A 16,941-nucleotide genomic window follows, 5' to 3' on the forward strand; every position below is an offset into this window, starting at 1 on the left:
GACCCAAAATCTGCATAGTAACTTATGATCCATTAGAAATCAGAATTAACGTGTGTGTGTGTGTGTGTGTGTGTGGTGTGTGTGTGTGTGTGTGTGTGTGTGTGTGTGGTGTGTGTGTGTGTGTGTGTGTAGGGGGGAGGGATAAGAGAGGAGGCCCAATCCTGACTTTTCCCTCCAGAAGCAACCATGACAGGATCAAACACGAGGAGCTGAAGAGACTGGTCACGTACCTGTCTACCGTGCCCAGGTACATGCACACATGCAATCACACGCACATATACACACACTCACATGCAAGCATGTGTATAATAAGTGTGTGTATGTGTATGTGTATAATGTGTGTGTGTTGTTGTGTATAATGAGTGTGTGTGTGTATAATGTGTGTGTGTGTGTGTGTGTGTGTATAATGTGTATGTGTGCAAAATAAGTATTTTGTATTATGTGTGTGGATAATAAGTGTGTGTGTGTGTGTGTGTGTGTGTGTGTGTGTGTGTGTGTGTGTGTGTGTGTGTGTGTGTGTGTGTGTGTGTGTGTGTGTGTGTGTGTGTGTGTGTATGTATGTATGTAATTGTGTGTGTGTGTGTGTATGTGTATGTATAAAAAGTGTGTGTGTGTATAATGTGTGTATGTGTATGTATAATAAACGTGTGTGTGTATATGTGTATGCATAATAAGTGTGTGTGTCATCAGCGAGGACGTGTGTAAGCGGGGCTTCACGGTCATCATGGATATGCGGGGGTCCCGCTGGGAGCTGATCAAGCCGCTGCTGAAGACCCTGCAGGAGGCTTGCTCCCAGATATGCGTGGCACTCATCATCAAACCAGACAACTTCTGGCAGAAGCAGAAGACCAACTTTGGCAGCTCCAAGTTCTCCTTTGAGGTGACACTCTCTCTCTCTCTTTCTGTCACTCTGACTCTCTCTCTGTCTCTCTCTTCTGTCTCTGTCTCTGTCTCTCTGTCTCTCGCTGTCTCTCACTGTCTCTCGCTGTCACTGTCCATCTCTCACGCTCTCTCTCTCTCTCTCTCTCGGTCTCTCTCGGTCTCTCTCTCTCTCTCTCTCTCTGTTGTAAATGGTTCCATAGGTCTCCCTATCTATCTGAGCTTTCTCTCTCTCAGCTACATTATACATATAATACTAATATTAGTATCAGCATTAGCTCTAACTAGCATTAGGCTAAGAAGCTTGGTGTTAGTGTTAGCTACTACTGTTTGTTACAGACAAGCATGGTGTTAGAACTAGCAAGGTATGAGCATTATCTTCACCTTAGAGTGAGCTGTTGTTAGCATGAGTGTTTGTTGTGTGTTCCAGACCAGCCTGGTGTCGGTGGAGGGGCTGGCTAAGCTGGTGGACCCATCCCAGCTGACGGAGGACTTCGAGGGCTCACTGGACTACAACCACGACGAATGGATGGACCTCCGCGTGGCACTGGAGGAGTTCATCTGTAGCGCCGCCCACCTGCTAGCCCGGCTGGAGGAGCTGCAGGTACACACACACACACACACACACACACACACGGACGGACGGACGGACGGACGGACGGACAGACAGACAGAAAAACACAGAAAAACACACAAAAACACACAAAAACACACCACACACTGATACACACACACACACACACACACACACACACACACACACACACACACAGACAGATACACAAACGCAAAACTATATACACAAACTGTACTCCTTTTACATCTATGTATGAGAGTGTATAGTTGTGTATGGGAGAGAGTATAGTAGTGTGTGTGAGAGAGTATAGTGTGTAAGAGTATATAGTTGGGCATGTGAGAGAGAATAGTAGTGTGTGTGAGAGAGTTAGTTGTGTATGTGAGAGAGTATAGTTGTTTATGCAAGAGAATACAGTAGTGTATGTGAGAGAGTATAGTTGTGTATGTCTGTAACGGTGCGGCTGCCCGTTACCACAGGCAATGGACACAAACAGGACTGACACCGGGATTTACATGTACCCTTTTATTAAACACACACAGAACATTCAAACACTTTCATTACACCTTCAACACACAAAAAAACATACGTTATGAGGAAGCCGGTCATGGGACATGGCACAAACAAACAAGGACAAGACGTAAAACACTCGCGTTACGGTTGCGCTGGCTTCCGGGTGCCGGGGGCTGCGGGAGGACCCGACGTGAAGTCCGGAAAACATTTGTGCGGTGTGGGGGTGACATCAGACGGGCGAGACCAAGTGTGTGGGAGGAGAGGGGTGTGTTGGGGTACTTGGGGAATATTTAAGGTGTCAGGGAAGTAGGGGGTAAGGATGGGGTTTAGACAAATAGGTCTGTAGTAAGGTGTGTAACTAGGGGTGGGGATAGGTAAATCAGAAATGTGTAGGGGAGGGTTAATTGAATTAAGAGTGGGATGGGTCGGGCCATGTAGGATATATTCAGGTCCAAATCATGTAGGTGGGGCAGAAGGGTCTGAGGTGAGCGGGAGACAACACCTGGCTCTTTGACCAGCCCAGGGTTTTAGTAGTGCCGAGGGGAGGACTGTTGTTTCGAGATTATTGGAAGTTTAGATTAGTGACAGTTATGTTGAATTATTGATTTGATTTTTCGGTTTATTCAGTTTGCATTTTTTGCCTCCTGATGGACATTTTTGTGCCTGAATAAATTCTTGCCAACGGCCTTGCTCACATCGGTCGATCTGCCTCCAATCCTTCCGCCGCAAGGCCAGCCTGGTAACAATGTCAGAGAGTATAGTTGTATATTCAAGAGAATATAGTAGTGTGTGTGACAGAGTATCGTTTTTGTCATGCAAGAGAATATAGTAGTGTGTGAGAGAGAATAGTAGTGTATGTGAGATAGTATTGTAGTGCGTGTGTGTGAGAGAGTATAGTTGCAAGAGAATATAGTAGTGTGTGTGAGAGAGTATATTTGTTTATGCAATTTAAGAGAATATAGTAGTGTGTGTGAGAAAGTATAGTAGTGTGTTTGAGAGAGTTTGAATGAAACAGCAGTGATTTTGATTCCCCAGTTCCTGATTGTTTGACAGAAGAGGTGGTAGCTTCTGGTGCTCAAAATACTGCGCTGTCATTTTCACTCTGGAATTTCCAGCGATTCTGTTATGCTTCGTTCGCACCAAGAAAATTATTTGGTCGGTCGCTTGTTCGCCTGGTCGCCTGAGTTTGCAAAGCTCCCACTTGTGAACGCCAATTCATTCTCAACAGTCTCTACGTGTTGTGGAAGTACCAGAGACGTCAGAGAAACCGATGCAAAATATTCTAATCTAGAACACTCCGGGAGCTCCGGCGGGGGGGTCCTGGAGCTCTATATCTAAATAAAATAAGATGATATAATGTATAGATATCTGTATATAATATACAATATAACGGCCAAAAGTTGTGTGCGCCTCCGGATTATATTGAATCTTAAAGGGGACATATTATGGCATTTTCGTAATAAAAATGTAATAAAAATCTGCACTACAAAATCTGAGTCCATTGAAAATGTAATAAAACCTGATAATGTAATAACTTCCCGATAATGTAATAAAGTGCATTTCCCAATAATGTAATAAACTCTTTACCAATAATGTAATAAAGTGTTACATTAATGGGAGGTTATTACATTATCAGGTTAGCCTTCATTTCGCAAGTCCTGATTATGTAATAATTCCCCAATATTGTAATAATTGAACAGCAGACCACCCATTACTTGGGTTCAAGTGGTATTAGGCAACACTAGCTCAAGAGCTCTAGCGCCACCAAGAGGTCAAAGTTTAATGTTAATTAACTTTTGACCCGTTCATCCCTGAGCAGAAATGGTTTTCGGTAGCTAATATAACTAGTGTCACCCGTAGTAAAGAAAAAAATAGAAAAACTCTGTCAGCTAATCAGTCAGCTAATGCGAAAAGAAAGCTTTTTCTCATAGCTAAAAGTCACTCAGATCAGCTTCACTTATTTGTTTCTTCTGGAATGACAGTAGCTTTTGATCCTCTCCCAGATGGCAATTGTCAGTTTTCAGCTATGGCTGACCAGTTTGCAAGCTTGGGAATATTTCGCTCATTCACCACTCTTAGACAGGATATTGTATCTGATTTGGTGGCAAATCCTTTTGGTCTTGATGGCACACCTTTGTTAAATTTTGTTACTGATCAAAACTGGGATGACTACATTAATGGCATGGGTGAGTTGGGAACTTATGGAGATCACATCACAGTGGCCGATGAGAACTCCTTTTCTTCCTCAAGTCCACTATCATCTCCTTGGTCTTGTCCTTGTTGAGGGTGAGGTTATTGCCCTCATACCATGAAACTAGACTGGCCACCTCCCTCCTGTAGGCCACTTCGTCCCCGCCCGTGATGCGTCCTATCACTGCGGTGTCGTCCGCAAACTTCAGGATGGTGTTGTCTATGTGTGAGGCGACACAGTCATGAGTGAACAGGGTGTAGAGGACTGTGCCGTGCCAATGTTTGTGATGATGCTGGCTGAAGTCCTATTTCCAATCCTGACAGATTGGGGCCTGCCAGTCAGAAAGTCCTGGAGCCAGTCACAGATGGTGGGGTGCAGACCTAGTGTAGACAGTTTGTCGGTGAGTTTGTGGGGGATGACTGTATTGAAGGCGGAGCTGTAATCCACAAAGAGCGTCCTGATGTAGGAGTCTTTATTTTCCAGATGGGAGAGGGAATAGTGGAGAACAGCAGCGACAGCATCAGAGGTGGACCTGTTGGGCCGGTAGGCATATTGCAGGGGGTCCAGGGTGTTTGGTATGCTGCTCTGAATGTGGGTCAGCACCACTCTCTCAAAGCACTTCATAATGATTGGAACGAGTGCTACTGGTCTGTAGTCATTCAGGCAGCTTGGTGGGCTCTTCTTTGGAACAGGGATGATGGTTGTGGTCTTGAAACAGGAGGGAACTGTGCAATGGCTGATGGAAAGGTTGAAGATGTATGTGAGAACATCAGCCAGCTTGTTGGCGCATGCTCTGAGAGCTCGCCCAGGGATGTTATCTGGTCCGGCTGCCTTGCGAGGGTTGATGTTCCTCAGGACTCTGTGTACCTGTCCTGATGAGACAGTTGGTGGGGGAGAGGGGGAGGGTGCTATCATACATTAGTCACCATGTCTGTGGACACATTTGTATACAGTAACATACCACCCCCCCCACCCCCCCCGCCAACAAAATCTCACTCTGAACTCAGTTCAAAACTTGAGAGTCCTGTATCTACTATATATTATATCATCTTATAATATTTATATATAGAGCTCCAGGACTCCCGCCGGAGCTCCCGGAGTGAACACACACTCACTGATGCATACTAACACACACACACTCGCACACACAAACACACTCATGCACACACACACACACACACAGACACACACACACAAACAGACAAATACACACACACACACACACACTCACACTCACTGATACACACTAACACACACACACGCACACACAGACACAAATAAACACAAACTGCTAATCTGCTGCTATACAAGCGGTGCTTCTAGTGGAATGATAATAATTTACACACAAAGACATAGAGAGAAAGACAAGGCCACTGTGTGTGTGTGTGTGTGTGTGTGTGTGTGTGTGTGTGTGTGTGTGGTGTGTGTGTGTTGTGTGTGTTTGTGTAGGAGCTCCTGTGTAAGAAGGACTTCCCGCTGGACGTAGAAGGATCTCGGCGCCTCATCGAGGATCACACCCTGCTCAGGAAGAAGGTAGCACTTTATATATACTAGAGTTTCCGCGTGTGCATTGCGCGCTCAACTAGTTCTTATTAAACCCATAACTATAATGTTTAACGCCAGTCCATAATGTGCCAAATTTCTGAGCACATAATATAATAACATTTTGCCTATAATGTTACAACGTATACATGAGGGTGATTCACACTTAGGGCCCTATTTTAACAGTATGAAACGCAAGTGAGAAGCACCAAGCGCAAAAAAGGGTTGGTCTGAAGCAGCCTAATTACCCGTAGGTGTGGTTTGGGCGTAACGTGCAACAAACCAATGAGAGTGCCAGCTCCCATCCCCTTTAAGAGCCATGAGCGCATTTGAATCGGACGAGTTGATATTTTGACAGCGCGTCTGCAGTCTCCGATGAGACAGATGCACATGAATTTCAAACTGCAAGTGGCTTAGTTTATTGCCAAATAATATGGCCTAATTCACACATGGAATAAGGGGTTTTCTTCCACAACTTCAGAAATACTGAGTCATATTTAAGGGCGCATGCATACGGATGCTTGTGCACTTCGCGCATACACTTTGCTTCTCTCATCTACCTAGCCGCACATTCTTGGTAATTATTTGGGAAAGAACAGCTGAGTCAGCGGTAATAAGTTGTAGGCTACTTTTAAATCAATGCATCTGCAAACACCGTACAGGAAATACATATTTTCTTGACACAGACATCGTGTAGGCCTACATGCCCATAACTTTTAGGATGGATGAGTAGGCCTATTTGATCGTGAAAAACATTGTTTTACCGCGAGTGAGTGTTAAAAAGAATGAATGAATGCGGGCGCGCGTGTGTGTATGTGTAAAACACACGCGCGCCCATCTGTTTAAACACACGCAAACTAAACACTTCATGCATAATACAGTCCATGGCAATGTATATTAACGGGGGGACACATGATATAAGGAACACAAGTCGATAACGATAATGCATACAATACTGATAAGAAACAATGTTTACAATGTATTGCGTATATCATTAAATATCCTTAAATAGAACCATATAAAATAGCATCTGAACAACGCGCCACTGACTTTAAACCAGGTATTTCCTGGTTTGTGGAGCAAGTTTCTAAAACTGCGAAATATCACCAGGGAACGTTTGCGCCAGAACACGCCTCCTCCTTTCGCCGAGCCGCCCCTTGGGGCGCAAGATGATTCCCTAATTTACTGACGCGTTGCGCAGGAGGGAAAAGAACGCTCTGCGCCAGTTGCAAACTAGCAACGACACATGCGCCAGTGATTAAGTCAATTGCGCCGGATGCAAGAAGTTGTTTTGGATGATTCATGCTTTATATGCCGACATCGATGTCTTTTAGAAATCAGTAGAATCAACGGGGGGTGTAGGGAGGTGGGCTTGCAAGGGGCGGGATTTGACGTAGGGCCTAGGTTCGCAAGAGGCGGGATAAGTGTGGCAATCATCTTAAATGTTGCTAAAATGATGCCACATACATTCTGTTGCATCCACAAAATACGAAGCATCGATCGATGAAAAGATTGGAGCATGAGTTAGAGACAAATAGAAGAAACTACAAAGAGTATAAGCCTTCGCGAACGACTGCGTTACTGGAGAAAGCAAGTATTTGTTTGACTCGTTTAACATATAACAAACAAATGTAGTTGATTTCTGTGTTTACCTTAGAAAACAGGGAGTGGAGGGACGGGACCCTATAATGTTCAGCTAACTGTTGTCAATAATATTAATTAAAAAATAATTGTATATATACGCGTGCAGCTGTGAACTTGTGTATTGTATGTATATGTATTGTAATTGATTGTATGATGTGTACTTTTAGGGTTAAGACCTATCTTTAAGCGTTCACCACGAATGACTCTTAAAAGCATTGCCAACATTTAAATATTCTTAAATGTTTGGTTCAGCGAACAAAAGGCAACAGGCTGATTATCATTTAGAGGGCCACTCAATGACATGCAGAAGCATCATCAACACGCCCACTTAACTGGTGTAAGAAATACCGACTTTCTACTCCTCATTCGCATATAAGGTAATTTACATTTCCTACTACCTCAGAGGTAGCATTATTCAATGTCAGGATATGTTTTTCACACATACGGCCCATCAGGAGAGTAGCCAGAGAATATCAGGACTTACACGTTTGTCTGAAAGCAGCTAGTGTGTGAGCATTTGATTACATTATAAAATGAGTCAATTTCTGGGTTATAGGGGTAATTGATCAATGGAAAGTGTAATATACTATGCATGCAAATCAATTATGCAATGCTTACTTGATTCAGGGCTCAAAGTGCATTGACATTTAAAAAAATGTATGCCAACTACTATTGGTTGGGTGACAATAATAATAACAAGGGTTAGTAATTTACAGGAGCACCTTAGTGAAATAAACGAAGTGTAACAACAGCTAAGGCAGCAAGCTACCTAACTATAGTGAAATAAAGCACAGGTTTGTGGGGGTGAGGGGGAGAGGGAGAAGGGGGGAGGGGAAGACAGGGCAAGATTGCGGATTGTACATTGGCTACCTGACGTGAGAGTTTGAAATGTTCAAGGAGGTGAGTAATAATACGTTTGAGCAACAAAATGTAGTCTTGTGGTGGACTCTATAATAATTCACCATACTCTGTTATTGACATGTTTTCGTTTTGGGATATAGGGACGCTGTCTTTTTAAGAGATAGTGCAACTTTTTTCTTGATATGCCGGTCTGTGCAACGTTTGAATTAAACGGTTTTTATATGATAAAATGATCAACCTGCTACGACAGTCAGAAAGGTGGGGGGGTATTAACATCGCAAGACATTGTAGGATTGCTCAAGGAGGTGGGTTTCGACGGCGGGGCTGTTATCTCGATCTTGCTGTTGTCTTGCTGTTGTCTGTGTCTGCGTGTGCGTGTGTGCGGTGTGTCCACGCGGGCGTTTGTGCAGCGTGTCTGCGTGTGTGTGTGTGCGTGCATGCATGTGTATGGTGTATGTGTGTGAGTGTGTGTGTGCGTGCTTGCTGTGTGTGTGTTTGTGTGTGAGCTGCGGGTTGCTTGGCACATGCGCACTGACCAAGTGTGCCGGAGTTACTTATCCAACAGGCCTGCTATTATATAGTAGTACAATTATATATTTTATTTTTACATTTTATTTTATTAGCATCTGCATCTTAGGGTTATCGGCTAATTTGATTGGTCAGACCACAGACATGGGCTGCATCCGAATACCTAGTACATACATTTCTGTCTAGTGTCTATACTTGACCATACTACACTTGACTGTGTAGTACGGTCTACAGACATGCGTAGAACGCCTCCGAACGCCGCCGAAACTCCACCGGATGTTTGGAGATGACGTATCTCCCCCCAGATGGCGGCAAAATCTACCTGTTTTCCGTGTTGTTATCGTTGCTATTAAATAAAAAAATGTCTCTTTCTACGCGAATGTCTCTTGAAATGGATCTCTCTGCTAGAAGGCGTCGTCGTCGGTCATCTCGTAGAGCGACTTACCGGCAGGTTATGTTGTATATATGTGGACATTTGGTAAGTCATTTTTTTGGAATAATAATAATACATTTACAGTTATTTGTTACTCCGTGAAAAAGACGATTGAAGTTAATTTTTCCTTTTTTATTGAACACACACACACACACGAATAAAAAGCGCTGTTGGTGGTGTCGGGTCAGCCATCTCTTCTTCGTTTGTTACCAGACTCCGGTTGCATTGTGGGATAGCGTAGTGTGGTCCGTGGTTCACTTTGGCGGTAGTATGCATTCGGAAATGACTTCCGTACTACAGAATGCATACTACAGTATTCGGACGCGCTAGATTTTTCGCATACTACAAAATGCATACTATATAGTATGCAAGTACGAGTATTCGGATGCAGCCTGGGTCTTCTGATGGTCGTCCTCCATGATGTATTGTTCATGCGTGCAGCTCATTTAACGTTTTTACACTGCCAAATATGCTCGTCTTATGCTCGCCTTTATCCCCGGCATGGTCCGCGCATTTAAACTGACCGAGGTGATGTACCGGCTTGATTTCGCACCCCAAATTACCCTTTCGGACCCTACACATATTGGGGATTTCATTTGAAAGTAAATGCGATAAGACGGCTTCACGGGTCGAGGGGCGGGACTTGGGTAGAGGTGTTGCTGCGTTGTCTCTACAACAGAGACAATGCAGCAATATCAACATCAGTAGTTCTAATTGGACGGTGAAATCCACAAGCTGAAGACCATCATGGGAGAGAAGGTGATGCAGTCACATTTAACGAAGGCAGGGTAAGATGGTGCGATCTACAAGAAAGCAACAGAGGTACCAACAAACAATCAGGATATTTACTGAAAGCAAAACAAGCTCCTCTAGTCTCTTCGCTCCTTTCCTCTCCTCCTCTCTTTCCCTACCCTCTCCTCCTCCCCTCTTCTCTCTTCTCTTCTCCTAATTCCTCTCCTCTCCTCCTCCTCTCCTCTCCTCTCCCCAGGTCCTGAAGGCTCCGGTGGAGGAGTTGGACCAGGAGGGCCAGCGTCTCCTCCAGTGTATCCGCTCCAGTGATGGCTTCTCTGGGAGGAACTGCATCTCTGGCTCGGCTGACTTCCAGAGCCTGGTTCCCAAGGTGACGTGTGACCTGCGACCTAAACACCCTGTTAAACATCTCTGTCTTGTCCACTTGTTCCCTAATCCCCTAATGCCTATATAGAAAACATTGTGTAGGACACTATTTAGGGAACAGGTAGGGAATAGGGGGAAAATAACTTTGAGCAGGTGATCAGTGGTCTAACGTGTGCATGTCGTCACATGGGACAATCTGCATTGGAACCTTTATGGCCACCATCTCTTTTGGATGAATCCCGTGTCCAAGAAAATCTCTATGGGTCATTGTATATTTACCACTAATAAACCACTGTTCACACATCCACACACACCGTAAAGTTATGCTAGAGGTGTCCGGGAAGCCTGACCCTCTTACGTAACGTATGCAATCATCAAATCAACGGCTCCACACACTCCGCCCAGACAGAGCTCCACACGTCCACACACACCGCTCTGACAGAGCTCCACACAAACCCCCATAGACAGAGCTCCAAACACAATGCCCGGACAGAACTCCACATGTCCTCATGCACGGCACAGACAGAGTTCCACGCGTCCACACACCGCCCCCAGACAGAACTCCACATACACCGCCCAGACAGAGCTCCACACGTCCACACACACCACTCAGACAGAGCTCCACACACACCACTCAGACAGAGCTCCACACGTCCACACACCGCGCCCAGACAGAGCTCTACGCATACCAGTGGAGGCTTCTCCAGTGAGGAGAGGGAGGAAGATCGTCCTTAAAATTGTTAAGAATAAATAATGTAGATTGCCCAGACTACATTATTTAAATATGACTACTTTAATGCCTTTGTATATGTCATGTTCGTTTCTCTGGGTAAAGGGACATTAACACCCCCTATCGCCTATTGACAATAACTGCTGGAGGACCTCCCTCAGCCTCCATTGACTCCTATTAATTTCCCCGGCAGTGTTGGCTGCCGGTGAATATCATGGGGTTCAATGGGAGAGAGGAGGAAATTCCTCCTCTGAGTGGGTGTGACTAGCAAAGGGATCTGAATCGTGCCATCATCTATTCACGAATAGGCTGGAGTCCTGGCTGCGCTATGAACCGATAAGCAGGAGCCCTGGCTGCGCTATGAACCAATAAGCAGGAGCCCTGGCTGCGCTATGAACCAATAAGCAGGAGCCCTGGCTGTGGAGCAGCCCGGAGGAGAGGGACTATCCCCTCAAGTCTAGGCTATGAGAACCAACAAACCCGCTCAGTCGTATGCCTCGCTTCCACTAAGCGGTGTGCTACTGTTTGTTTTTTATTGGCGTTTCCACCGAGCGGCGCAGTTCGGTGCAGCTCGGTTCGCTTATATTGGCGTTTCCACCGCCAAAAGTTGGGCAAGGTCCCGAAATAAACGCGCAGAGCCTACCTATTTTTCGACACTCCTTTGTTGGGTTTCCAAGCCGTCTGAAAGGGTGGCGAAAACGTGGAGCTACACACGCCGTTATTCTGAAATTACTTCCCCTTTGGTATGGCCAGGTCACTGATATCTTTGCAACGCAAACAGCGAGGAGGATTGACTTGATCTATAGATGAATTCCCTCAATCTTAATTGGCCTAACACCATGACCAACATTCTGAAACATCCATTAACATCCAAATTTGCCTCAAACAATGTTAGGCTTACAGCCCATGAAAAGTAGTCACTCTGAATAAATAGTTGTGAAATAATGTTCTTGTTGTTCTTTTAATTGTTTGTTACTCTGACCGTTCTGTTTGATATTGTGGAAAGAATGTTAGTGAATGATTCAGAGCATGATGCATTTTAAATGGCATCACTTTTGGTCTTGTGTCTTCATTTTTCTTAAAACAATTGTAGCTGAAAACAAACATAGACAAATTACAACAAATAGCTTCAGTCATTGAGGGCAAAAATAGGCCCAATGATAGGCCCAGATTTTCTTTTTGAAGAGTAGGCCTGATTTGACTAATTGGCTATGCATCCTTTCCTTCTGCCCTTGTATTCCAAGTACAATGCTGCCACTGGTTGATTTGTATCAATTCGATTCACATAATTATTCCTCCCTGCTATTTTGTAGTTCACCAAAACACCCTGAAACCACTTGAGTCTCACATACTTATGCCACCATATGCCACTAACAGAACAAGCAGGCCAATGGCAACCAAGCGCGCAGTCCTTCCTCCCTCACTTTAAAAGCTAACCCCCAGACATAGCTTCACACACACACACACACACCACCCAGACAGAGCTCCATACGTCCACACAGAGGGTCTCATAGTGTTTAGGGAGACATAGGATTTTACTCTCGCTGATGGTATTATTTCAGTAACAGTGATATAATTAACAATTATTCGCCAAAGGCGAAGTGAATAGTGCGGAATAGTAGGGCTATTCCCCACTATTCACGGAGCCTGAGGTGAATAATTGTTTTAGTATATCCTACAAGTGAACACTCCAAAAATAAACAAGATAAAACGGCTTGCCGGTATTTATTTGTTTTTATTAGACGAGACATTTTGCTATGAAAACAATATCCAGATTTTGAGATCTCAATCATCTCAAGCATTGCCCAATACCCCGAGATAGTGAACCAATTAAATTGCGCCATCTTAGGTGTTTCACTTGTAGCATAATGGCATAGAAAGATTACTACCGTATTTTCCGGACTATACGTCGCTCCCGAGTATAAGTCGCATCAGTCAAAAAATGCTCCATGACGAGGAAAAAAACATATATACGTCGCATCGGGTGTATAAGTCGCATTTATTTTTAAACATTTAAACAAGAACGTTTAGTCTGGAGAGACTGAATAAAATTGCAATAGCAATATAGGTGTGTCGGTCCCTCGTAGTTCTGAGAGTATACCGAATTCAGTGACACCGGGATTCCACCGGACGCGTATGCGCCGCGGTCCTAAACCTTGAGCGCACGATCGGGAGGTGGAAGTTGCGCTCACAAGTCCAGCGGAGGGCTCCAGTTTTCGCCGGGCCAAGTCATGCGCTGTGATATGTGTGAAAGCTATGTTGCACAAAATTGCAGCTAAGGCTGGGGTAGCTTTGGTTGAACCGGAGGACATTGAGGACGATGACGACGAGAATTTAATTTATTCGGTGGTGCAGTAGGCTTGCAGCGTTCAGTTGTAGGCCTAATAAATGACGGTGCCATCTGCGGCCGAGGATTATGTACGCACAATTTTTGGCATATAAGTCGCTTCGAAATATAAGTCGCAGGGGCAAGCCAAACTACAAAAAAACCCGCGACTTATAGTCCGGAAAATACGGTATGTTGAAGAACATACGACAAATTACTACGTTTAAATCAGCAAAAAAATCAATTGCTCTCTGATTGTCAACGCTGATATGTTTACTCTAATGTTGCCTCACTCACTAATAAGAGATATCATTGACCAAGAATATCATTTAATTGTCTGTAAATATGAGCAGGAAATTATATGTGTTTGGTGAAAACCCTTAAATGGCTCTCTGACCTCCGTAAGCCCTGGTCCCATCGCCATCCACCCAGGTCCAGACCCAGCAACACACCCGCATGACGGGACCGCTCTGCTACACCTCCAACACATGGAGCACCTGGAACCGGTCCAGAGCTCCCCAGGTGGAGAGCACCTGGACCCGGTCCAGAGCTCCCAAGGTGCAGGCTGTGACTGGTCTCTCTGACCCCCCAGGTGGCCAGTCTGCTGGATAAGCTCCACTCCACCCGCCAGCACCTCCACCAGAGCTGGAGCTCCAGGAAGCTCAAGCTGGACCAGTGCTTCCAGCTCCGCCTCTATGAGCAGGATGCAGAGAAGGTCAGATCTGATCGGTCCCCGTCACAGCTTGGGAGGAGAATCTTATAACTGTAGTAACAGGTGGAGGAGAGAACAGATTAGCTGTAGTAACAGGTGGAGAAGAGACAGGTTGTAGTTACACGTGGAGGAGAGACCAGATGGGCTGTAGTAACAGGTGGAGGGAGACCAGATGGGCTGTAGTAACAGGTAGAGGAGAGAACAGATTGGCTGTAGTAACAAGTGGAGGAGAGACCAGGTGGGCTGTAGTAAGAGATGGAGTAGAGACCGGCTGTAGTAACAGGTGGAGGAGAGAACGGATGATGGAGATGTAGGATAAAGATAGGGGCGAGCAAGGAAGAGAGGTTGTACAATATCTCCTAAGCCATATACCCTAAGAGGGTGATGATGACAGAGAGGGAGCCTTACTGTCAGTTTATTGGCACTCCTTTAAAATAATCAATTACTAAAACATCCCATATCTTTGAAAAGTAATTCAAAGTGTATTCCCTCACGTTAACAGGAGCTAGGCTACTGCCACTCTTTAGGACATACAGCTAACAGGGATATCATTTCTCCTTTACCTGTTATAGTGATGTCATCTCTACTTTGAATGTTATAGTGATGTCACTCCACTGTAGATGGTATCATGACGTAATCTCTACTGTAGATGTCACAGTGATCTCATTCTACTGTAGATATTATGGCGATGTCACTCTACTGTAGACAGAGCCGGATTAAATAAATGGACTACACTAGGCAGACTGTATTTTTTGGGCCCCCCTCCATCGATAACCTAACCTAACCCTAACACTTACCAAAGTTACTAATAAAAGTTAATTCACATTTTACATTGCGTAGTCTTTGGTTACAAGTTGGTTATTTGTACGCCAAAATAAGTCATGTGTTGTATATTAAACAGTCTATCAGACTATTTTTTGATTTTTATTATTTATACGTTATTACACGGCTCTATTAAATGCTATTAAATTATCCTTATCTTATCCATTGCCAGTGTCATTGTTAAGGCAGTAGTCCCAGTAAATCACCAATAGGTGTCACTGTGTCAGCATTGCTATGTAAACAGAGCAAAAAAGATCAATGTAGTAAGCTATTGCATTTTGCAGAAAATCTTAATTAAATGTGTTGATTAAATTGAATAGTTAAATAAGTAGTCAAATATACAAAGACTAAAAAGAATAATAATACAAAGAATAAAATATGCAGTCAGAGAAAGTGTGCTGTAGTGGTAAAGATGTTTATTTTCATGGACAAGCATCACCTATCTTCAATTTTCCAACACTCTCATTTAGCATGCTCCACTCAGGGATAATCTTCAGCCTTCCAGCACCACAGGCCTCCATTGCAGTAGAAACATCTTGACAGCATCATCACGATCTTGTGGAGAAATAATAAAATGTATATATAAGCTGAAAGACAGCTGTTTGAGATTTGAATATACCGGTACTTGGTTTGTTCCTCATATTTCATTTCATTATAGTAGAAAGTATAGCCCTATATTATGCATTTAATTTATATGCATTCACTTTACTTATTAAGATTTAGATTTTTAAATGGAAAACTTACATTTACAGATGCTTTCTCCTGAGTTTTGATGAGGCAAAGTCCTCTATAATGTCTTCAAAATCCAGGGAGGTTGTAAATCTATTCTCAATTGCCAAGGGCAAAGGCATTCTGTTTTTTTTCTGTTACTGTTGCTCTTCGGTATGTTTTCACTCGTTTCAACGTAGAAAATGACGGCGCTGATGTTGACGGCGCCACAGCGTCTTCCGCCGTCTTCACAGCTGTCGGACGGCTGCCCGACAGAAACTTCTGTAAAGCCCCCCGCTGTTTCTTCTTTTGTTCCTCTTCATTTTTTTCTTTTTATGTTTTGCCGCACCCGAAAGCATCTTGAATGTTAGCCTACTCAAGAACGACCTGCCTGCTAGCTTTATTGTTCCGCTTAGTCTTGACCCGCTGACCTCCCCTCAGACTTAACTGATTGGCGTTAATGTGACGTAACGTTAAGATAACAACGTCACTATTTTTAGTTAATCAAATATATTGATATATTATCACTGAAATAATAGTAGGCAGGACATTTGTATTGGCCATTTCATTTTTTTTTTTTCATTTTTTTTTTTTTTTTTTTACTTCTGTCTGGGCCCCCCCCCGCCAATCAGGCCCTAGGCACGTGCCTAGTTTGCCTTTGGGTTAATCCGGCTCTGACTGTAGATGTTATAGTGATGTCACTCGACTGTAGATGTCAGAACCTCACTATAACAGGTAAAGGAGAAATTATCCCTGTTAGTTGTATGTCCTACAGAGTGACAGTAGCCTAGCTCCTGTTCTTGTGAGGGAATGCACTTTGAAATGTTTTTTGTAGTTGATTATTCCAAAGGAGTGCCAATAAACTGACAGTAAGGCTCCTCTCTCTCTGTCATCATCACCCTCTTAGGGTATATCGGTTAGGGTATATCATACAACCTCTCTTCCTCGCTCGCTCCTCATCTCTGCTGTAGATGTCATAGTGATGTTATTGTGTTCTCCAGATGTTTGACTGGGTCAGCCACAACAAGGAGGTGTTCCTGCAGAACCACCAGAGATTGGCGTGGGCTACCAGCACGCCGTGGAGCTCCTGACCCAGCACAACCACTTCGCTATGAACTCCATGGTGAGCATCGGGGACACAACACAACACCACAACATCTGGCCAGGACAAACCAGGAGCCGCAACGCCACAACATCTGGCCCACCATTTCTAATATCACCCAGATCAAACTAACATGACCCAAAGGTCTTCAGCTCAAACAAAACATGACCACAACAATAAATAAGCACTAGCTACACTAAATCATGTAAAAATCTTGTGATTATAATTTGCTATACTTTTCTCCAGATTAAACCCATGAA

General features: G+C 44.1%; 1 protein-coding gene across 1 annotated transcript in view; it reads left to right on the top strand.

The window, feature by feature from the left end:
- The first annotated feature begins 1,412 nt into the window (after nucleotides 1-1,412).
- kalrna (kalirin RhoGEF kinase a) overlaps nucleotides 1,413-16,941 on the top strand; it is a 303,497-nt gene continuing 287,968 nt past the window's right edge. Inside the window, exon 1 of the mRNA XM_056610756.1 lies at nucleotides 1,413-1,483. The gene's annotated coding sequence lies outside the window, so the exon portion shown is untranslated. The remainder of the gene's footprint in view (nucleotides 1,484-16,941) is intronic.

The sequence above is a fragment of the Gadus chalcogrammus genome, chromosome 16 (genome assembly GCF_026213295.1).
Source record: "Gadus chalcogrammus isolate NIFS_2021 chromosome 16, NIFS_Gcha_1.0, whole genome shotgun sequence".
Taxonomy (NCBI): domain Eukaryota; kingdom Metazoa; phylum Chordata; class Actinopteri; order Gadiformes; family Gadidae; genus Gadus; species Gadus chalcogrammus.